The sequence below is a fragment of the Molossus molossus genome, unplaced genomic scaffold, assembly GCF_014108415.1.
Source record: "Molossus molossus isolate mMolMol1 unplaced genomic scaffold, mMolMol1.p scaffold_m16_p_1, whole genome shotgun sequence".
Lineage (NCBI taxonomy): Eukaryota > Metazoa > Chordata > Mammalia > Chiroptera > Molossidae > Molossus > Molossus molossus.
In genome coordinates this window covers 214,046,674-214,070,647 of record NW_023425344.1, presented here as the reverse complement: position 1 = coordinate 214,070,647, position 23,974 = coordinate 214,046,674, and the positions used below count along the sequence as shown (strand labels likewise).

The following is a 23,974-nucleotide window of genomic DNA, read 5'->3' as shown; positions in this document are numbered from 1 at the left end:
ATACATATCAATCAACAATTGAATCTACAAACAAAATGAACAAGCAGAACAGAAGCAGACTCCTAGATACAGAGAACTTTTTGTTGCTTGCCAGATGGGAGGGAGCTGGGGGGATGGGTGAAAAAGATGAAGGAATTAAGAAGTACAGATTGGTTGTTAGATTGATGAACCTCAAAGGGAAGAGGGGAGGGAAGATGGGGAGGGATAAACCAAAGAATTTATATGCATATATGCATAACCAATGGACACAAACAATAGTGTGGGGAGGGCAGGAGCAGGGTAGGATTGGGGAGGAGGGGGTCAATGGGGGAAAAAGAGGGGACATCTGTAATACATTCAACAATAAAGATAAGTTAAAAACAAAAACAAAAACAAAAAGTAAAAATAGCCTCCCTTAGTTTCTGTCCTTAGATTTAAGATCCTTTCTGATTTGTGAGACGTTTAGAGAAGCAACACTGCCACCTTCTGGTATATGCATGCCATTTTTCTTTCAGTCCACTCATGGCACTCCTGGCCACCCATTTATAGTTCATGTTTAGTCAGTACAGCTCTAAAGTTTTGAAAAGTTTAAGTCAAGTCTAAATAATATATTAGACAAGATAGATGAAGACCAACGACCTGGAAATAGGCTCTTCTGACTTGTACCTTTGTTGGAGAGGGATATGATTTTAATATAATATAGAAAATCTTATAATATAGAAAATACAGAAAAGCTGACATCACATCTCACTGTGATGTCAGCTTCAAGACCTACTACTTTCCTGGAGTATTCTAATAGACCTTTAACATGACCAAGAATGTTCTGGCATTAGGGCTGGGGATGATGGGAGTGGGTGAAGAAAGATTATGGTGAAAAATTCACAGACATGTTGCCTCAATCATAAAAAATAGGAGTGAGCAAGCTGGTCAGACAGGTAGCCTAAACAGGTGAACAGGATTTTTCACACTGTGTTTTCAAATTTTGTAGCTCACCTTATTTGGGGTTAAATGTATTTTAGTTACATGGAAACCATGTAAACTCATGGTTTTCCCAGAGCTCAGCATATAGCAGGTGTCAATATGAATTAGTTGCATGAATGAATGTGAAAATATCTTTACTTTTATAATTCATATCTGAAATACTCTGCTGGGACTGGTGCTGAAGAATGTGTAGTTCATTTCACCAATCTTTTTGATTCCCCAATCCAAGCCTAATGTCACTGCTCATAAGGGAAGGAAAGTGCTCATGGATCAATCCTATTCATTTTTCTTCTACTTCATCTATGTAAGGAAACATTGGAGACATTAGAATAGCAAACAAGAGTAATATCTTTTCAAGGGAATGCTGTAACCGCTGGGGATTGTCTGCCTGTAGTAATATGCATCTTTGTCTTTGGCTGGGCTATTTTATAATTCCAGCAAACACAAAGTTAACTTGTAAAAACCTGAGAGCAATGAAAATGTGTCAATAGACATACAAATAAACTCTGTCCAGTAAAGGGTTAATTGACTTTCTCCCTCTTTCTCCACAAAAGTACTAGTTATGTTTCCATTTGCAAATTTGTTTCAGTATTCCTGATTTATAAACGCCTCTGCTTTTTGGCTTCTCCTTTGAACTGGTTGTTAATGGAGCCGTACTCTCTCAATCAACAAGCAATTGTACTCTTATCTGTTTAATGGAATTTCCTGTTGAGTTATTTGAGGCCCTCGTTTTACTGGTTCCCTCATTTAATTAATGAGTTAAATGAAAGATTTGACACATGTTTGTTTTTATACTTGTGTGAGAGTCATGATTGTACTTTCTTTTAAAGTTCCTTGAACACTCAATGATAAGATCCAAGTTGAGGGAGGAGTCTGGGCCTCTTCCCGTTTGGTTTTTACGGGAGTCGCAGCACAGGTAATCCAAAGTTTAGTTCCCTCGCCCTCCTTTGAAGTCGAGGGGATGACTCAGAATGACTGAGACTGTATGATAACAAAGGCAGGAGACTGTGCACCTCCAGTGTGATCTCCCCGCTAGGTGGCGCTGCACGAGCCCTGGCGATCCTGCGCCCGTGGAAACCACTTCGGGAACCTGCTCCGCGGAGGCACTTCAGCAGCCCGCTGCGTAGCCTCTGCGCTGACCTTGGGTTTGCAGCGCGGGCTCCATTTCACTACTCATCGCTTTGCTGTCGCTCAGATCTACTTCAGATTCTTGCTCTCCCATGTACTAGCTGTGGGATCTGGTGGAAGTTACTAGCTGGTTCTGGTTTACTCATCTGTAAGTTAAGGCTGATAGGAAGGGTGAATAAAATAATGCCTATTGTGCCTGGCACATAAGCTCTCCACAAATTTGACCAATTATTGCCACACAGAGAGAAAATCATAGACTGGGAGCTGGAAGCCCTGCTTTGCACGTTAGCCCTGCTGAGCTGTAGCTATGCAGTAAACGATGAGCGTGGTGTGTGATGGTCATGGCTGGCTCAGACAGGACTACACCACGTGGGCCCGAATAGATCCTGACATAGATCTACGGGGGCTGGGTAGACTGTATCAGGCGATTTCCCAGGGCGAGTAGACCAGGCCTCTCAATTACTTGATTGTAGGGAGGTCCAAGGAGTCCCTGGATAGGGCCCAGAACTCAAGATATGGTGAGTACCATGTGGTAGCCAAGGGCAGTGGCTGTGTATCGACTGCTCTGGAAGTATTTCAGTGTTTATTAACTAGTATGGTCCTGCCGAGTAAAAATCAGCCTTGCGAGAGGGTGAGTGAGATGAACTGGGTTTGGGGCTCATCGTGCCAGACAGCCAAAGTGCTGTAGGGATGGCCATAGGCAAGCAGGTAGTCAGGTAAGCAGGTAGTGTGTGTGCGATGGAACAGCTAATATGGAGAATTCTTCAGAAATGGGCTGGTTCTACCCCTCCACCCTTCTAATACACCTTTCACCTGCCAGCCGATATTACTATTGAACCAGGCCGGCAATAAACTAGAGGCTTCTTAAGTATGGCAGAGGCACAGCCACGCTTTAGAGATGCCTCAAAGTCGCAGTGATGGAGCCACGTCTATTCATGGCCTTCCCCTCAACCAATAATTTCTACACAACAGAAAGAGCTGACTCTGAAATTTGCATGTTAGGCACAGAAAAAAAGAATTCTGACAACAGTGAACTGATGTAGTAAAATTTTAATTTTAAAATGTTATTTAAAAAAGGTTTTGAAGATACTGTGTATTATTATTTTGGTTACTTTGCCATGTTATTGATGTTTAACTTCAAATATCCAGTAGAGGGCATAAAAGGAACTGTTTGGCTCCCTCCGCGGAAGATGGGATTTGAACAACAAAAATGAAAAAGCAAATGGATTATATATCGCAGCTTTTACACAGGGAACAACAAATAACATTAAACATCAACTTGAAATATATTACAACCTTTGCTTTGTCTTATCTCCTATCTATAGCCTTCATTTGAAATAAAATACTTGTCTCATTTCTCTAGATTATGAAATCATAAAAAAAAAAAATCAGCGAATTGATTCAGCTCTATTAGAGACAAATCTGAACAATATACAAAACCTTAGTACATGATGACATTGTATCTAAAATAAGCAAAGTGCCACCTTCTAGCGGAAACTCTTCTCTGGAATATACACTGTTCTCAGCCGGGCCCTCCACATCCCACCCACGCTCCAGAGCTGAAACCAGGCTTTGCCAGCGGCTCAAGAGCCTTTCCCCAGCCCGGGCTAAACCTGTCTGAGGACGGACTCAGGGGCTTGCTCACACTTCTCCGTTGTTGGTGGGCACACAAGAAAAACACACTATTGTCCTATTATTTAATGAGTGCCTACAGTGTGCTAGACATAGGCACTTGGAAAATAATTTAAACTTTTCTATAAAAACCCCAAGAACCTGGCAGGGTAGCTCAGTTGGTTTGAGCATCTTCCTGATACATCAAGGTTGTGGGTTTAATCCCCGGTCAGGGCACTAAAGGAGAAACATCTGTAACAAAAATAAATTAATAAAAATAAATTTTAAAAAAATTAACCAGTGAATGCATAAATAAGTGGAACAACAAATCTCTCTCTCCCTCCCCCTCTCTCTCTTAAAAAAAAAAAAAATCAATCAATAAAAACCCCAAAAAGCCAACTTCACTATTTCCATTTTGCTGAGGCTCGAAGGGCTGAGATCTCACAGCGTTTCTCTGCTTGGCAGTCATCACTATTTCTCATAGAACCTTTGGGATAAGAAATGAACCTTCCTTACGAATAGACCAGGATCTAGAAGCCTTAATTTAAGTCATAAAATAACCGGTCTGATCACTTCTATATTTACACATTTTGGATATTATCTTTTCCTATGTTTTACATAGCCAAATCCTGCATCTGGTTGATAATAATGTGTGAATTTATTTATTTATGCACTTTCCCTCCTGATTAGCATTTTAATAGCTTTTAAAACTAACCAGCACTCTCACACTTATAAAACTGTGATCTGTCCCAGAGTGGGAACCTTGTCTTGTGTCATTCTCTTTATAACTTGGGGTCCCAGTGTTTTTCAGATGATGTTTAAGGAGCACCTGCATTAAAATACTTTGGAGAACTTGTTTAAAATAGAGATTGTTAGAGCCCTGGCCGGGTAGCTCAGTTGGTTAGGGTATTGTCCCAATACACCCAAGGTTGTGGATTTGATCCCCAGTCAAGGCATATACAAAAATCAACAAGTGAATGTATAAATAAGTGAAACAACATCTCTCTCTCATCAATCAATAAAAAAAAAAAAATAATAATGAAATAGAGATTATTGGGCCATAGCAAAGATCAGTTGAGTCCGAGTTTCTTGGGTCGAGGCCCAGGAATCTGTACCTTCACATCCTCCCGATATTTCTTAGACACACGAAAATCGGATACACTTACTGGCTTAGGTAATGAGAATGACCAATGTTCAGACAGCACTTAGTGAACTTTAATTGTCAATGACTATGACTTAGGCATCAGCCCACTTCCACATGGTATTTGCTGGCTAATGGCCAACCACACAGGTGAGTAGAAAGACGTGGCCTTAGAAAGCATAAGTTAAAAAAAAAAAAGGAAAGCAGAAGTACCTACATCTTGACAATTTATTTAGCTTCAGTTTCCAACATCTGTAAAACTTTGCAGTACTTTTTAAAGATAAAATACATTAATCACAGACCTAGGACAGTATCTGGTCTATATCAGAACCTGATAATGGTAGACACAATAACTCAATATGAAATCCCATCAAATAGATATAATACCAATACTTCATATTTGAAAAAATAAGGCTCCTATAAAGTGAGATGCTTATAGAAACTGGATTTTATCATTTGCATTAAATCTGAACTCTAAAGAAAAATCATAATTAAATATATCTTCTAGAAATCGTTTTCCCAGTAAAGTGATAGATAAGTAGGACATACTTCCTTTATAAAACTGTTGCCAAATTTTGGGAGACAAATCTACACGGGCCTCTCACATTTCTGTATGTCTTGTGAGAAAGGCACTGATTGCTTTTTGTTCTGTGCTACCTTTACAAGGAAATTTGTATAGCAAACAGCATTGTAAAATAGTGTCTCCCTCTGGAGCAAAGGCAAGCATGCTCATTACCCATTATAAAAAATTTAGGGTCCCTAAGATCAGGGTTCCTGCCCTGAAATGCAATGAACTACGTGCAAGCTGTCTTTGGGGCCCACTGTCATACCTATGCAACCTGGGCACAAGGAGAACTGATGCAAATATACTGATTCTCACGCTGCTCGCTATGTCGTGATAACAAAATCCTTGTTCTCTGACCCAGGAATCTCATAGTTTTTGTTCCCAGCACCCATGAAATTGTGGCAGGCTAACTTGTAAAGTTTCGAGTAGGCTAAATCTTGGACCCTTCACAGTTCTTGATGAAAGCACCTTGATCACAGGTTCAGTATGTTTTATCTTGTTGCTTAGCCGACGTGCTTGTCTGGTGAAATCAACAATGAGAACTAACAGAAGTAGGTGACTTGACCAATACCACAGAGCTGGTTCCAAGCTGAGTCTGGAATGCTGGACTCATGACTTCCAGCCCTGTGCTGTTGTCTTTAGGCACTGACCCTTGGTTTAACAACCCAGGCAAAGAATATGCAAAGAGAACACGATTTTATTAGGGTAGTTAGACATTCTATCATGCAACAGGAATGCTTCCCACTAGGCCACTGGGAGTCGGATAAAGTCATCCTTAGGCCATTTCCTCTGCTAGCTTTCCTATGTAAAGACTGATGGACTGCGCTTTTTCAGCAGTACTTTCACAGAAAATTCAAGTTCGTGGATTTCCCAATGATGTGCACCACGTACGAAGGAAAGCAGAGTAGAGAATACATCGCCAACAAGCGTTGGGACGGACGGATGTGCGTGAGTGAGGAATGCTGGGTTACACTGGATCTGAGGTGATGATGTTCCCCGATAGGTAACTGGAGTACTGTGTGTGGGAGGCTAGATTACGTTTGGGATGGATGGTGGCAGGGGTGCAAAATTGGGAGGAAAATATAAAAGAAATAAGTCCATTGAAAAAACTATTTCTTTATAAGCTGTTCAATGTCTTGGTCAGTGAATGAAAAACTTAAAATCTTAAAAGTGAAAACAGCTGGAGAGCATTAAACCATCACCATGAGTTAGCAGACAAAGGCCACAAGAGATTGGGAGAGAGTCTCCAAAACAAAGAGCGTTTGATTTAAAGTTCCGTCAGGAAACTTGGCTTTGTGTTGGACATGGCTCCTACTGAGGAGCCAATAAAATACATGCATATTCTTCACTTTAGCTTAGAGCGTTCATGTGCCAGTAGCATTCCTTGGAGGACACAAGGAGTCCTTTTTTAGTTAGGTTTAGTATAATTAGGCAGCGACAGGGTGAAGCCAGAGCAGATACCGAGAGCAAAAGTGGTACCGAAAGACTCTGTCCTTAAATGACTTACAATCCAGCAACAGAGGCAGATACATAAACAAATAAACTACAGCAGAGCAAAAAAAAATGTGCAATAATATAATATTTATGAGATGCAGAAGAGGGTCATAAAAGTAATGAAAGTAATGTAGTAGACAGTAATAAAAAGGTCACAGAAAAAAGTAACATCTAAGTCACTGGTAAACCCTTTGGTTCATTTTTTGAAGATGACCTAAAATGGTCTGGTTTTCCCTGTGAACAGCATGTCCTTCTTTTGAGTAAAGGATAGCCTCTTTCTTCATCCCACCTCAGGGAGAAATAACTGGAAGGCCGGAGTAAGCTGTTAGCCTCTTCGAGATGCAGATGCTGTCAGATTGTGCAACCCGAGGTTATGCACCAGGACAATTTGCTTCTTGATTATGTCATAACTATGCTGAGGGCCACTTCATGTACATACTTCAGGTTCCAGTTGAGTTTAACAGATGAACCACTGAAGACTCTGGTAACACGGAAGAAGCTGCAACATCTTTCAGACCTAAAGGTTCACATCATGGGTACCTCTGATCCCGATGACAAGTGCTAATTCGGAACATGTAACACACGGACATCGTGGCTAGCTTTTCTTTCCACTTTAGTCATTCTAGTTTCCTCGCTAGATTCTTCGTGATAGTGCTTAGTACTTCCACAGCTGTCTTCCCCCTTATGTTTAGGAGCATCCCCTGGACAAAATGCTAAGACACTTGGACTTCACGTCATCAAAGTTCTTTGGCGGTTTCCTAACAACTTCAAACATATAAGAAACCTTATTATTTTTTTTCTTCAACTTCCTTCCTCATTCTTATCCAAAAGAGGGTCTGTCCACTAAGTGTTTAAAGGTCGACTTGTTCTCCCGGGAGTTTAAGGTGGAAGTGGGGTGGGCAGGTGAGGCATGCCAAGTGGAAGAGACAGGATGCACATAGACGTAAGGACGTTTGAAGAGCAAGGCCTTGGACGTCACTGCAGAACAACGTGCCCAGGCAGGGCAAACGAGTAGGATGGGGCAAGAGAGGGGGACAAGGGTCAGTTTCGGGGTCAGGAGGGAAGGAGGACTCAAAAGCTGCCAAGTTCACACCTTCAGGAAGTTTCTCCTCTACTTTTTATGACAAGTGGCTGTTTGTCTTTCCCTGCTTTTTTCCCCCCTCTCTGTCCATAAGCCAGGCTTCAAGATAAAGAATCTTCCTCGTTTCAGTAGAATTCCCAGCCTGTTGTGGGAATCAGAGCTGAAGGACAGTGATAGAAGTGACCTCTGCAGCCAAAGTCCCTCTCCTGTCCCAGGGACAGCTGACACTGTCACTCCACGCCGTCGGCCTCTTCGTAAGGGTAGCTGGGAAGAGTTAGCAGCTGACAGACTGTGTGTAGGGTGCAGGGAGACTATTACGCAGAGGAAGATTTGAACTGATCTGCCAAGTGGAAGATTCTTACAGAAGAGAGTCCTATCAAAGGCTTGAGTCCCTGCCCCAGGCATCAACCTGAAGTAGCAGTGAAGACACCCATGGTCACTGCAGCATTATTTACAATAGCCAAGGTACAGAAGCAACTTAGGTGTCCACTGAGAGAAGAATGCATAAAGAAGATGTGAGATTTATATATATAAATGTAATATTCCTCGGCCATAAAAAACAACAAAATCCTGCCACTTACAATAACATGGCTGGAACTGAAAGGTATTATGCTAAGTGAAATGTCAGACAGAGAAAGACAAATACTGCATGATTCTACTTATATGTGGAATCCAAACACAAAATTATTGAACAAACAAACAAAAAACAGAAACAAACTCATAGATGCAGAAGACAAACTGATCATTGCCAGATGGAAGGTGGGGTAAGGGGAAAGGTAAAAAAGGTGAAGGGAATTAAGAGGTACAAATCGCCACTTATAAAACTAGTCACATGGATGTAAAATACAGCATAGGGAATATAGTCCATAATATAACAACTATGTATAGTGCCAGATGTATAGTACTAGACTTATCATGGTGACCACTTTGTAAGGTATATAATTGTCTAACCATATGTTGTGTTCCTGAAAGTAATATTATATTATATGTCAACTATAATTAAAAAACAAATTAAAAAATCCATTCTATTAAAAAAAAAAAAGGCACCTAATTTCTTACCCCACCACACAGCAATCGATCTCTTGCCCATATCAGTAATTTTACGCTTACTACTACTATTCGGGTGATTTTGCAGGGTTAGTGGAGATTATGGGGTGGGAGATAAAATGTCTCCAGCCACTCCTTGGTGCTCTCATTACATTTTTAAATAATCTTTTAAAGACTTTGGGCCCGTCTCCTCTCTGGTCTGACTCCTGCAATCATTGCTTGCGTGGATGGCCCATACAACTCCTTCACGTCCATGTTCCTTGACACTCTCATCTCCAGTGACCTTATTCTCTCCGCAGCCACACTCCTTCACAGCCACGCACCTGCCTACGAGCCTCTGGGCCACCCGCTCCTGACTACCTCTCATCTGCAGCTTGCCGCTCTCCCCTTCCCTCTCTCCGCTCCGGTCTTGTTGAACATCTTTTAGACCCTTGAAGTTGTGTTGCTTCCCAGCTCAAGGCAACACTTGTGGGAACACATACATTCTCTTCACCTGAAACACTTCCTTCTCCCAACACCAAGATCCCAGCTACTTACTTCGCTTCTGCTTACTTACTCATTAAGTTTTTGCTTAAGCATCGCTCCCTTGGGACAGCCTTCACTGACCTAAATGATGAGATGAAGGCTCTCTGTTTTATATTCTCAAGGCACTGGACATTTTTTCACTGTAGCGTATCTCACAACTTTGATGAATTACTTCGATGGCGCAGTGGCTGGTAAACAGTATACTCAGCAAATATTGGCTGAATGAACAAATGAAGCAGTGACTCAATGGAGAGTCTGAGGTTCCAGAAGAAAGAGAAGATTCATTATTTTTTACCGTTAATACAATCCATCAACTTCATTCAGATTTCACTAGTTCGACATGCAGTTATTTGTATGTGCCTATGTCTAGTTCTCTGCAGTTTTATCACATGTGTAGGGTTATGTGGCCACCGCCACAGTCAAGACACAGAATAGTTCCATTACAGGGATCCTTCGCGCCACCCTTTCACAGTCTTCTTCCTCCCTTTCTTACCATTGGTCACCACTAATCTGTTTTCCATCTCTGTTGTTTTCTCATTTCAAGAACGCAGTATTAATAGAATCGTGTAATAGGCCTACTTCTGAGATTTGCTTTTTTCACACAGCATAGTGAGATTCATCCAACTTTCTATGTTTATAAGTTTATTTATTTTATTACCGAGTAGTATTCCATGGTATAGATGTAGCACAATTTAACTTGTTTATCTGTTGGAGGCATTTGGTTTGTTTCCAGGTTTCGGTTATTACAAACAAAGCTGAGCATTCATGTAGAGGTTGGTGTGAACCTAAGTTTTTCATTTCTCTGGGATAAGTGCCTAAAAGTAAAATTGCTTAATCATATGGTGAGCACATATTTATTTTTTTAAGAAACTGCTTTATTGCAGATATATGAAAACTTAATACTTTGCTTAATATTGGTAGTATTCATCGTCTATAAAAATAAAATTGCTCTGTATGTAGTCTTCCGGGACTTACTTTTTCACTCAACACTCAATTCCCAAGATTTCTCCATGCTGTTGCCAGTAGCTATAAATCATTCATTTTCATTGTGTATAAATATTTTATGTTGTGATTATGTCACATTATCTAATCAATGGTGGAACAAGTTGTACTACTTTGTGAACAAAGTGCATCGGTTTATGAATAAGGTGTTTATGTGCAAAAGTTTCTTTGGGTGTGTTCCTAGAAATAGGGTTGCTGAGTGTTCAGGAATTTGAGTGGTCAGCTTTCAGATGGAATGCTATATTAGATTTCTAGGGCTGCTGTAACAAATGACCCCACATTTACTGGCTTAAAACAACAGGAATTTATTCTCTCACAGTTTTGGAGGCCAAATGTCTGACATCAAGGTGTCAGCAGGGACACCACCAGCCTTTAAGTAGTCAGGTTCCACTGTGCACTGAATTGCTGCCACTACGACTTGCACTATGTTATTTTTAACATTTTTTTTGCATAATACTGTAGATCACAGCATACAATTTCAAAGAGTCAACTTTCCAATGAAGCTAACAAAATATTTAAACACTTCTGAAGTCATTATAGAAAGTCTCTCTGGTTTCTTCTACTTTAGGGATATGTAACAGTTTATGATGATGGTGCAACACAGAAAGTATTAGGAGGTTTTTCCTGTCGGTTTGGGGTCTGAGCAGTTGTTGCTTTGAAATAGAAGGAATCATTGAAAAGGATTCACTTATTTACTTGTACTTGGCAGAAAGCAGGCAGCACTGTTTACAGTGGCTAAGACATGGAGACAACCTTCCAAGGATGGCTGGATAAAGATGTGGTACGTGTATACAATGGAATACTACTTGCCCATAAGAAAAGATGAAGTACTGCTATTTAGGACAACGTGAATGGATCTTGAGAATACCATGGTAAGTGAAATAAGTCAGAAAAGTTAAGAACCTTATAATTTCACTCATATGTGGGATATAAAACTGAAAGCAATGAATAAACAAACAAAAAAGACAAATAAAAACTCATAAACACAGACAATAATATGGTGATTATCAGAGAAGAGGGGGCAGGTGGGTGGTAAAAAGTAAAGGGTCAAATACATGGAAGAAGCTTTGACTTTGGGTGGAGGGCACACAATGTAATACACAGATGATGTATCAGAATTGTACACTTGAAACCTATATCATCTTATTAGCAATGTCACCCGAATACATTTAAATAAAAATAAATACATTAGGGTTAACAAACAACTGTAAATTCAATATATTTAAGACAAAGAAAGCAGAGAAACTTCTATTAATAGAGTCTATAAGGTGATCTCTTAAGAACAACAAAATATTTTATATTATTAACTGTGGTATCAAATGGGCAAGTCCAGGGACAGATTCTTTCTCTCCCCCTTTTGTCCCCTAATCTCTTGTGATGATTTTCTTTATCTTTGTCCTTCTAGATTTTTACTTCATTGGGGCTTGAAAGGGACAGAAAGCTAAAGCCTGTGCCTAGTTTATTTTAAACCTGAAATTTATCTTTTTATAAATTTAAATGATGTATTAAATCTTTTACTTCTGGTCCCATCAGTATAGTCAGTATTTCAAGCCTTCCCTATGGGAATGGGACCTTGGCTCACCTACCACCCTTGACATTTCCTCTCCATTTCCCCCTTTCAGCTGCTGGAAGGGATGCCTTTGCATCGGTAATGCATAGCTTTCAACTTTTTTTTTAAATCCTCACCAGAGGACATTTTTGCATTTATCTTCAGATAGAGTAGGAGAGAGAGAGAGGGAGGAAGAGAGAGAGAGAAACATCAATGTGAGAGAGACACATCGACTGGTTGCCACCCACACGACCCCAACCGGGGCCGGGGACAAACTGCAACCGAGGTACATGCCCTTAGTTGGAACCGAACCCGGGACTCTCTGGTCTGCGGGCCGACACTCTAACCACTGAGCCAAACCGGCCAGGGTAGTTTCAACTTTTTATATTATATTACAAGTCTCCCTAGATGTTGACATCATTTGGAAAGAAAAAATCAAGAAGGAAAAGATTGGTGAAGTGAAGAGACAAGACTCGTTGTCAGTGACCTTAGGTTGTTTCTTCTACATGTTTCTATCTGCTGTTTCTTTTGCCCCTTGCCTGGAGATTTTTAAAGCATCCCTCAGGCCTAAGCTGAACTGCATCTCTTTAAGATGACCATTTCTAATATCAAATATTAATTTTGACCCCACTCTCACAGTAACCTGTTGTCCCATAGAAAACCCAACACACAGTGTAATTATGTGTTTGTTTTGTCTCTGTCCCTCCCCCTAACCCATAAACCCCACAGGGACAGGGATCCTGCGTATTTTGTTCTCCACTGTAAACCCAGTGCCTAGCTTAGTGTCTAGCACCCAACAGTTGTGGACTGAATGAATTGGGTGATTTTAAGCTGAGACTTGAAATATTAATGAGACTTCGCTTGGCAAGGGGTTGATGTTGAGAACATTACAGTGGATGGACCAGCATTTACTGGCCATCGCGTCACAGCCATACAGTGCAGGAACTGGCCTGTTTCCAGGACACATACTAAGAGGTCTAATCCATATCAGTAACCCCATAGCCTGTATCTCATGTAGCACACTCTGGCAACAATTATTTGTAGAGAGCCCATGACCTAAATTGGCCCAATCAAATCGAGGAGAAGAGATTTTGTTTCATGGTTGGGGAAAGACATCTACCCTTTCTTTGGCCAGATGTGAACACGGAACCATGTTGCCACGGGCAGCATCTCATACCTATGAATGTTTATAGAATTTTTCAAATGTGTCATATAAATGTATTCTGTGACATTTTCCTCACCAAAGATATTTTAAAATAAATTAAAATGTATCACTATTTCATTAAAATGTATCAATATTTCATTAAAAGTAAATACCTGATAGAAGAATTGACATAATATCCTATAATATACATGATTTGATCCTGAATATCCACTTTTTTTTTTCATTTCAAACATTGTTTCTTAAGAAGCAACATAAATGTGATAAGGAACACTACATCCTTCACTTCTCTGGTGACTCATAAATTTTAATTCAGCTGCCTTTTGTTTCTTCACTGTAGATGTTAATGGCATTTGCTTCTGTTTTTTTTGTTGGACGGGTATCGATTTTCTGTTTGATATCACTTAGTGATATTTAGGTCTTCTTTCTCTGGTTCTTCAAGAAAATGCTTCCTGCTGAGTTTGAGTAGTAATGGAGGCTCTGGTCCAGAAAGTTGTGGGTAATTACAGATCTCTCCGAGGTATGAGTCTCTCCAAGTGCTCAGCTCGGCTTCCACGGGCAGGAGGTGTGGATAACCATTCTGGAAACGTGGGTAACCATGGGGGCTCTCTGCAAATTTCCTCTGCCGTCAGACGCAGAGCCGACTCGGACACCCGCACCAGCCTCTGCAGCGAGCTGTGGTCCAGGTTTGTCAGCTTCAACCTCCAGTGTTGCCCTGTGTGGTCTGTCAAACACACACTCCTGCAGTTCAGACTGTGTCCACTGGCCCCGAAGTGCCAAGCTGTCTCGAAGACAGATGGCCCAAATAGCTGTGAGAAAGATCAGACCCAGGAAATCCAGTAAGTGGACCTAGCTAGCCTTCTCTGCAGCATGCCCGAGTACTGCATGTGCTCCTTCCTGGCCCCGAAGAATGAAACAGAGGCTGCTGGCGCCCAGGTCAGGGCACGGAGCACCTGGCCCTCGGGTTATCCATGAGGCACCACCGCAGCAAGTCCTGATGCCTGACCTGACCCGGGAGCAGGGAGACGGAGTGTTCCAGACTGAGGGGAATGGCGAGGACGGGCCCCATATTTGAAGAACAGGAAGAGGACGGTGCAGCTGGGCTGTTAACCTAGAGAAGCCAGATGCTGAGGAGGGATCAAATCATGCAGGAGGAGCTTACAGTCATACTAAGTGCCAGTTAAGAACTTGGTCTCTGATTTTGGAAAACTATTTAAAGGGTGATTTTCTGTTACTTTTTTAAAATCGCTGCTTGCTACATCTATCCTTTTCATGTGCAGCCAACTTGCAAAAATTAGCAGATTTGGTGAAAGGCGAAGTAGAGAATTTGGAACCAGGATACTAATAATTGCTCATCTTGACTTTTTAAAAATCCTAACATAAAGTGAATTTGACTGGAAAGGCAAATAGCTATTAGGGAAGCAGTGTGCTGTTGTTACAGAGTTATCTGTACTTTCTTTGTTTAATTGGGAAAAAATGTAGAAATGTATGGAAAGAATGTAAGGCAAGTGTCCAGAGTGGGTGATTTGTATGGGCTTTTACTATGTTTATTCTAGCAGCAGGGGAAGTTTCCATCTCCTCCCCTTTACCTGTAACAATTTTGTTTTCTACTGTTAATTACATTGTGTATTTGTAGTTCTATGTTTACCATTGCACACATACTGGCAATACTGTACATAACATTACTTGAAAAAAATAAAGAAAGAAAGAACTCAGTCTCTCTTGTCGGGCTGTGGACCAATGAGTCGCGGGTTCCATTCCGGTCAAGGGCACGTACCTCGGTTGTGATTCGTCCCCAGCCCTGGTTGGGGTCGGGTGGGAGGCAGCCACTCGATGTGTCCCTTTCACATCGATGTTTCTCTCTCTACCCCCCCTCCCCACCCTCCATTCTATCTGAACAAAAATGGAAAATAAAAAAAAATGTCCTTGGGTGAGGATTAAAAAAAGAACTCAGTCTCTGGAACTGAGCAAACCTGGACCCAAATCCCAAGTCTTCTATTTCCAGTGGGGTGATCCTGGGAAAGCTGTTAAATCTCCTCTCTCAACCTCAGTTTCCTCTCTTGTAAATGAGTAGCCTCCCCATAGTGTTCTGGGGAAGGGGATAGAAATATTACAAAGAATTAAGAAGTGCAAATTGGTTGTTAGACTGACAAACCTCAAAGAGAAGGGGCGTGTAGGGTGGAAAGAAATAAACCAAAGAACTTATACACATAACCAGTGGACACAGACAACAGTGTGGGGACAGGCAGGAGGGGGGCGGGAGCGGGCAGGAGGGGGTCAACAGGTGAAAAAGGAGGAACATCTGTAATACATTCAATAATAAAGATAAGTTAAAATTATAAAAATAAAATAAAGATAAAAAAAAAGATACAACTTAAAAAAAGAATTTAGAAGTTTGATAAATGAACCAAATAAATAAAATAAAAAGCGATTGTTATTATTATTGTGATTATTGTTTGGAGACAGAATTAATGCAAGCTGATGATGTTAACTATAATGATTTTGAGCTTTCTAAGAGTTTAAGCAGAGAACATCATGATCAAATTTCCATGTTAGGAAATCCCTTCAGGTTGCAAAGTGGGAAACGCATTAGAGCAGAGGCGGGGAGACCAGATAGGAGAGGCTATTGCATATTCTGGGGAAAGCTGTTGGAGGTTTGGACTAAGGCAGAGACAGTAAAGATGGAGGGAAATTGCTGGATTAGTCACTTAGGAGGTAGAATGGGCAGGATGTGATAATTGATTAAACATGAGGGATAAGGTAGAAGGAAGAAATATAGGTGACTCAAAGTTTCAGGCTTGGTGCATTTATTAAGCCAGGGATTGCTGAAGGAGAATAGAGCTGAGGATGCCTGCGGGGTGGGGGTGGGGGGCAATAACTAGGTTTGGACTTGATGAGATCAAGTTCCCGTGAGCTATCCAGCGGGAGATTCTTAGTCGGCAGTTAAATATATCTGTCTAACCATTAGAGAAGAGGTCTGGTCTAGAGATACAATTTTCATTGTTACTGGAGCCATGGGGATGGGTAAAAACTGGAACTAGAAATATGAACAGACGCCAGAGGAAATTTAAACATTAAAGGCCAAATAGTGAGGCCAACCCAGACTGGCTCCTACAGTAAAAAGGCTGTGAAATGGGAACGCCCATGACAAGGTGGGCTTCAGGGTTGATTAGATCTGGCAGTGGAATCATCCCTTCAAGTTCTCAATGTCTTTCCCTCTCCGGGCACTGCCTTATGTGGGGTTAGCTTCCTCCTAAGGCGGACTCCTTTACGTAGTGACCGGTGGCTGTCTACAGTTTCCAGGGCTAAAATGTTTCCTTTTCCACAGTGAGAAGGGAAAGCAGGTCTGTTATTTTCTCAGAGACGGAGGAGGCGTTTTCCTTTGTATTCCCTGTTACAAGCTCTGCTTTCATTGTCTAGAACTGGGTCAAATGCTTATCTCTGAACTGAAACTGGGTAAGCCTCCGAATGGATTCTGCTGACTGACCGGAAGCACACACAACCCACACAAATGATGAGCGTGAAGTCGAGTTCTCTATTGCTCATTGGCCGTGAGCCTGAAACCTGAGCCTCAACTACCTGGACAGCGTGGTTTAGCTGTCAAAGTAAAGACGGAGGAGGCAGTCACCACGCCACGACAATCGTGAAACACGGAGAGGTGGGTGGCGGATTACGGAGAGAATGAGGAGAGGACAACGTCATCTTTGTGTTTCAGGATGAAGGGATGTTCTGCTGGGATGCATGCTGCTGACAGACCAAGAGGAGGAGGAGAGAAAGGGAACATTCACTGGTGAACTTAGCAAGGGTCAGATGGAGAGAAACACAGATGGAAGTTAAGGGGTGTAGGGAGGTGAAGAAACAAAGGTGGAAAGTGTGTACATCTTCTTTTAGAAGATAGGGTGATAGAGGCTTCAGGTGGAATGGAGGGAGCTGGTTTATATGTTTGTTTGTTTGTTTTGAAGATGATAGACTCTAGCATATTTCAGGGCTCATCTAAATAATCTATTACAGAGGGAGCAGCTTTATATGAGTGGGACGGCACACCTTAAAATGCTACGATATGCCATGTTGCTGGACCAGTATCCCTTGATCTTCTGTCCACAGGCTCTATCATGACAGTGAGGATCCTTAGTCATAGCAAAGGTAAGTCTGACAGGTGTGTGGAGAGTTCAAGAATCCCATGTGCACTGTGGGGCACCAGGAGACAAACCCTGGCCTGGGGTTTTCAGGAGGCGAGAGAGAGGGTCCCGAACTCGGTGCAGGGATTGACGTTGGGTAGAAGGGATGGCTTCTCCGCTGTGACGGGAAGAGAAGAGGACGAGTTTGATCGCGCAGAGCTGAGGAGTTCTCACCTGGCAATTCCTATTTTATCTACACAAGGAAGAATCTTGTGTGTATTGAGAGAGAAGGGGATTCAGAGGTCTGAGGAGCAAGGGCAGGTTTGGAAATGGTCATTTCAGAGGATCTGAGAGAGATGGCCAGAGACATGTAGGGTTGCTCGGCAACACTGCCATCACGGAGGAGGTGGAGACCTCCAATCACAGAGGCAGATTGTCCTGGCTGCACACTTTCATCAGCAGCATTCATCGGCCGTGCCGAGGACCGGGGAAGCTGAATCGTTAGATTCATCTAAGGTGGTTTTGTGAGGGTCTGATGAATGCAAGGAGTCAGTAGGATTAGGGGAATAAGAAGAGTGATTAAAAGGAGGGTCCCTGAGATCTAAGTTTGATATTGAGAAAGTGAAAACAAGTTGGGGTTGGGGGATGAGAAGAAAATAGTCAATGTGAAGGAGGTCTCAGAGTGGTTGGAAAACAGCCTTCGTGGTAGTGATTTAAGGAGCAGGCAGGAAGAATGGGCAGGAGGATTAGAAGAAAATTAAAGTATTTAAATTAGTGATTTTGGTGGTAGAGAAACTCCAACCATTAATAATGCTTTGTGCGTGGTTGTTTTCTAAAAATTATTTTTATAGCTGACATACAATGTTATTTTAGTTTCAGGTGTACAGCACAGTAACTCACCATGTGTACACCGTCGGACGTGATCACCACAGGAAGACTAGTAACAGGCGCGGCTCTCAGAGTGGTCGCTCACATGTGGCAGTGGCGAAGGCTCCTTGCAGATGAGAGACCTGATTTTTTTTTTTAAATCCTCACCCGAGGATTTCTTTCCTCCATTTATCTTCAGATAGAGTGGGAGGGAAGGAGAGAGAGAGAGAAACATCGATGTGAGAGAGACACATCAACTGGTTGCCTCCCGCACGACCCTGACCAGGGCCAGGGATAGAACCGCAACTGAGGTACGTGCCCTTGATCAGAATCAAACCCACAACTCATTGATCTGAGTGCCGATGCTCTTACTGCTGAGCCAAACCGGCCAGGGTGAGACCTGACTTTTAAAGGAGCATCTTTGGATGTTGAAGCCCACTCAATAAGATGACAGGAGACAGATACAAAGATTTCAAGTGCCTATGACCAAGGTTGGCCCTGAAGAACATGAGTAAAGGAAAGATCACCGAATCCAAAGTCCAGAGAGCCCATTTCTCCTCTCTTCTTGGTCACCAACTACCCAAGGAACTTCAGGCAAGTAGCTAATGCCTCCAGGTTTTAATCTGCTCACAGAACACAAGGGAATTATTCTGCATGATCTCTAAGACTCCTTCCAGGTATAAAGATGCTCCCATTCTGCGATTTTATTCTGCCGATCTGTTGGGGCTTGACTGAATCACCTCTCCTCTCATTTTCTGGGCAGACTGAGAAATAGATGTAGGAATAAGAAACCAAAGTAACACCTGTTTACTGGGAAAGCTGGACTGGAGAATTAGCTTAGACCAGGGTCCAGAGACCTTTCTTAGTCCTTGTGCCTTGCATTGCATTTGCCAACCCAGTCCTGCCACGCAGCTGGCCAAGCACTGATTGGCCTGTACCTGCAGGGACAGGCGCTTCCCAGAGGCTCACAGAGCGGGAGGCGCGCAGAGGCAGCTGCAGGGACAGGATCGCCCTCTAGAGAGAGGAGGCCGGAGAGAAAGAGCGAGGCCACATGCGGCAGTGGCTGCTGACACATTGCCCCTTGCTGATAGGGGGCAGGTCTGCTCACTGGTTCCAGTCACTCTTCGTCCCCAAAGAGAGCGAATGGAGGAAAGAAAGGTGAAAGGCTTCTTCCCAACAACTACCGATTTAGTGAAAGTGTCTCTTTTATCGCAGGAGGCAGGAACTTGGGGAAAGAAGAAAATGTTTTCTCCTTTATGATATACGGAGTAACAACCCAAAAGCAATAGTTTTAAGTTATATCTTTCGTAGTTTTCCAAATGTTCCTTTGGTAACTTGGAATCAAGTCAGAATTATGAGGTTTCTAAGCAACATAGCCAGAGACAGTAAACAGAGCCTGCGTCATTTTAAAATAGAATAAACAGACTCCCTGTCATCTTAGCTCTACCCAGGTCAGGTGTCAATCTACTGACTCACTTTGGTGCTGTTAACAACTACAACAAGCATGATAAAAACCAGGCTGTAGCCCGCCGGTGTGGCTCAGTGGCTAAGTGTGGACCCATGCACCAAGAGGCCACCGGTTCGATTCCCAGTCAGGGCACATGCCCAGGTTGTGGGCCAAATCCCTAGTGGGGGGCGTGCAGGAGGCAGCGGATCGTTGTTCTATCTCATTGATTCTCTCTCTCTCTAAAAGATAAAATAAAGAAAGAAAGAGAAAAACAGGCTGTAAGCCAGTGAGAAAAATGCAACGTGAGTGTTCAGTCGTAGCTTTCTGGACGCCCCCTCTCTTGGCACTATTCTGTTAAGCTGACATCTTTGCTACTGTTGGTTCTGAGACATTAGTGGAGGAGGGGCCTAGAAAGCAACCAGTCACATGGACCATAAATCCTAGAACCATAGCAACTAGCTCCGAGTATCAGGGATGCGTCACAGGCCCTGACTTGCTCATAGACGTAGGCGGGCACTTTCATGCCAGCACAGAAGACATCAGGCAAATTCTGTTTTCCCTGCAAACTTCTTTCCTATGGAGCTTTATAAAAGTCCACTGTCAGGGGCTTATATGGGGGAGTTAAAGGGAGGTTAAAACATATCATATAATATGCATATTATTTAATACTCCTTATAATTGAAAAAAGAATTCAATTTGATTAACTCTGCTCTGCTTACTGAGGCAGGAAAATAGGCTACTGCATCTAGTGATGTTATAACGCAGTCTCAACTTTTATATACAGTTACTATATAGATGGCATTCTCTAGCTAATGCGAGGTAACCACGATCTTCTACTCTCCAAGCACTTCAGCTAATTGTGGTTTCTCCTAAAAACAGTGGTGGCAGCTTCCCCGGGCTGTGGTCGGAAGCGAGTACCAGGAGGGAAGCATGCATCGACTTCAGTAAAGAAGAATTATTTATACTTTGGCTCTGAAATCCTTTAATTACCATCTGTCGGCAATCTTTCTTTACTTCAACTTGGCACCGTCGCACCGCACGCACAGTTCACTCGTTTCTGGGGCCCTGGAAGTCTCTGGAGAGTCAACAGCAGGCTGCAGGGAGAAGGTGGTGTTGATCTTCCTTGTGTCACTTAATTTTCTGAGTTATTTAATCTCATCTCTCAAACAGGCGCATCGTCACTCTCTTTGGACAACTCACGCAGGAAATCAAATCTCTGCTTCAGTTCAGTTTGCATTTTCCTCAATTCAATGATCTTAGTCACATGGAGTCCCACTCCAGACCAGCCCCTGTCTGTCGTACTTAATTAACAAGGTCATGGACAAGAAAGGTCTGGGCTGCAGTGTTTTCTGTTAGATCCTGAGTCCCCCGCAGGACACCGATTGGGCCTGAACTCAGCGTTTGGGGATGCTTTCCAACTCTTTGTATTTTGACAGCTTTTGCATTTATTTATTTATTTATTTACTTATTTATTTATTTATGCCTTGCTTTAGAAACGCACCGAGAGGTCCTATACCCACTGGCAGAAATGGAGGAAGTTTAATTTATTGAAATACTTATTGATGTTTCTCCCTTGAACTTTTCCTTCTCCTGGATAAGCCAAGATAACTGGGCCCTAGGAAGCCCCCCGGGGGAGGAAAGCGCAGGCACTAGAAGCCTTTTCTTTCTTTCACAAAACGTTGCGCCCACGGCTCTGATGCTGGGTGCCTGCAGGGAGGAAAGAGACAGAAGGTACTGAAGAGCCCGAAGGGTAGACATGCAGGGGAGATTGCTGGAGGGGGGCTGCCGGGCTGGGGGCCGTGCTTGGTCCTCTCTGCCCACCTGCGAGACGGAATTGCAAAGGGAATGGACCTGGCTTCCCAGAAGGGGTCCAGGGAAGTGGCCAGAACAGGGCCGGCTGCGTGGCACACCCAGGGGGCAGGCCACAGGCGGTGCACCGGGATCCAAACAGCCACGGGTCACAGCAGGTTGTGAAGAAGATACAGACAGAGGGGTCTTCCTGCAGGTCCCCTTCTACTCCTGGCCCTGGCTCTTATCCCTGACCCCACTCCCACTCTGTGGAGAGCCTTCCACTTACTGAAATCTCACTCTACCTTCAAGGTCAAGGTCAAGTGTTGTCCCCTCTGCTAAGTCTGTTCCATTCACTCTGACCCACTTATAATCTGCTCTTTCTCATAGCTCTCCCCACACTTACAGATGGCTCCACACAGAGAAGCCCTTGATGACCCGTTGTCCTGAAGCCTCCCCTCATCCGTTCAGTCCACAGATACTAAACTCCTGCGGTGTGCCAGGCTCTGTTCCGGGCACTGGGCAGGGTACCATGTACAAAGGAGGACCCTGCCCTCAAAGCACTTACATTCTAGCAGAGAGGAGACAGGATTATAGCTCTTTAATCATGCTAGGCTCTTGTCCCAATCTAAGTATAGGTCATGAGAAGGGGAGAGTCACAGCACACCGGAGGGAACGGCTGTCAGACCACTCTTCAAGGGGAATGCACCGGGATATCCGGGCTCACTAGGTCATTACGAAAGAAGGATCCACTGATGTCAGGCAGGATCCTACAAACTCCAATCTCAGGCACAGTGAGAGTTCAGATTTTTGTCTACCCTAAATTTGTATTTCATTACTCTTATGGCTAAAGACACCTGCATGTAAATATCATCTTCTAGCATACTTCCTTTCACCTTAGAGTTGAATTCAGAGTTCTCTTACAGCGTAGTAAAAAGGCTATTGGTGATTCCCCAGGCGATTCATGGACCAGGAGTATCTTTCCTGCTCCAGCTCGAATGTGTCCAGTAGGTTAAAGGAACTTTTATACACTCAGGAGTTAGACGTTGATGATGCATTTATAGCTAAATATCTTCCTAGGCCTAAGTGGGATGTTGGTTTGAAAATTTAGTTTCCCTGCCAATAGATAAAAAGGGGAAGTAAAGCAACTTATAAGTGGGTGGTCTTTTTCCAAGTTACTGACATTGTCAAAAATTATTCCCCCACAATATTAAAACCAAATATGACCCTAGGGAAAGATGTCTTGGGTCCACATGGAATAGTGAAGACAGAACAAGGGATTGATGGTTTCTAAGAAAAATAATGATCATACATTTGGTATTAGAATCCCTTGGTTAGACCATTACTTCTGCACCGTTCTTCCTGTTGATGATTATCATTCTGTGAGGCAGCGATCTCGACCACGGAATTGGGAATTGCCTTATTTATTTTTCTTACAGTGGTGTGTCAACAGTAAAGAAAGAAAAATCTAGGTGAAGCAGGGTAGAGGAAAAGAGATGTTTGTAATCATTAACACGGTAAAGAAATAATTACGGACCTTAACTAGACCCGAGAGGGATACCAGATGTTACTAGCTGTTGAGAGGAATCCTGGCGGGGTATGTATGGGAAATAAGATCGATTCTTGCCAATGCCACCCTCAGCAACTGAGCTTTCAAAGAGGAAAATTGAGGCTTTCATCGCTTCGCTTGCAGGTTGGCATGTAGTATATTGTCTTAAAAAAGGGGGAAAGGAGCTCATATGTAAAAAAGACTCTTTTCCTTTGCACCTGCATTTTTTTATTACAGAAAGTTTCCTATTAAGGGAATAAATGTGTTGGAAAGCTGACCCAGGACAAACTGCAACCTTCCGTCACAATGACACCCCAGATGAAAGAATCCTAGAAGAACGTCAAGGAAAACTGCCTTGTGTCAATTTCATCCCAGCTTTGTTTAGTAAGTGACCGAGCCCATTGATCAGATGATGCTGGGTGTCCGGAGGGAGGGAAGAGAGAGAGAAGGTTCTGAAGTCAAAATGGCCACATTTTGGGGTCCTTGAGCTTCCGTTTGCTATATGGGGCCCCTCATCTGGTTAGAGTGCCATCCTGTCAGGTGTCTTCAGTTTTCTCTGTGAAGTGATCATTTGACTTGAAGAGGCACACTCTTCAGAGTTTTGTTTCTCACGATATAGATATACTTGAATATTTTGTCCTTTGGTAGGAACAAAAACGTGAGGTAGGAGTCACTGGGAGGTGTGTGTCTCACAGACAGGACACCGATGCTGGTTGCCATGTAAGCAGGACGTGGTCGGGCTGATCTGGTGGATACAGTGGAGCCCAGGACACGCCGGCTGTTCTGGAAAGTGCCATTCCGCTCCTGGCACGACAGTGCTAGGTTTTCTTGGGAGATCTTGTCACTCCTCCAGCTCTGCTGGGTGGTAAGATGATGTCATAATCTTTGTAGACTTCCCACAGATGCTGCGCCTCTTGCAGCCAAAAGCTATCATTTAAGT

General features: G+C 42.9%; 1 pseudogene; it reads left to right on the top strand.

Moving 5' to 3' along the window:
- Positions 1-2,778: 2,778 nt before the first annotated feature.
- Positions 2,779-23,974, top strand: part of LOC118623460 — a 54,105-nt pseudogene continuing 32,909 nt past the window's right edge.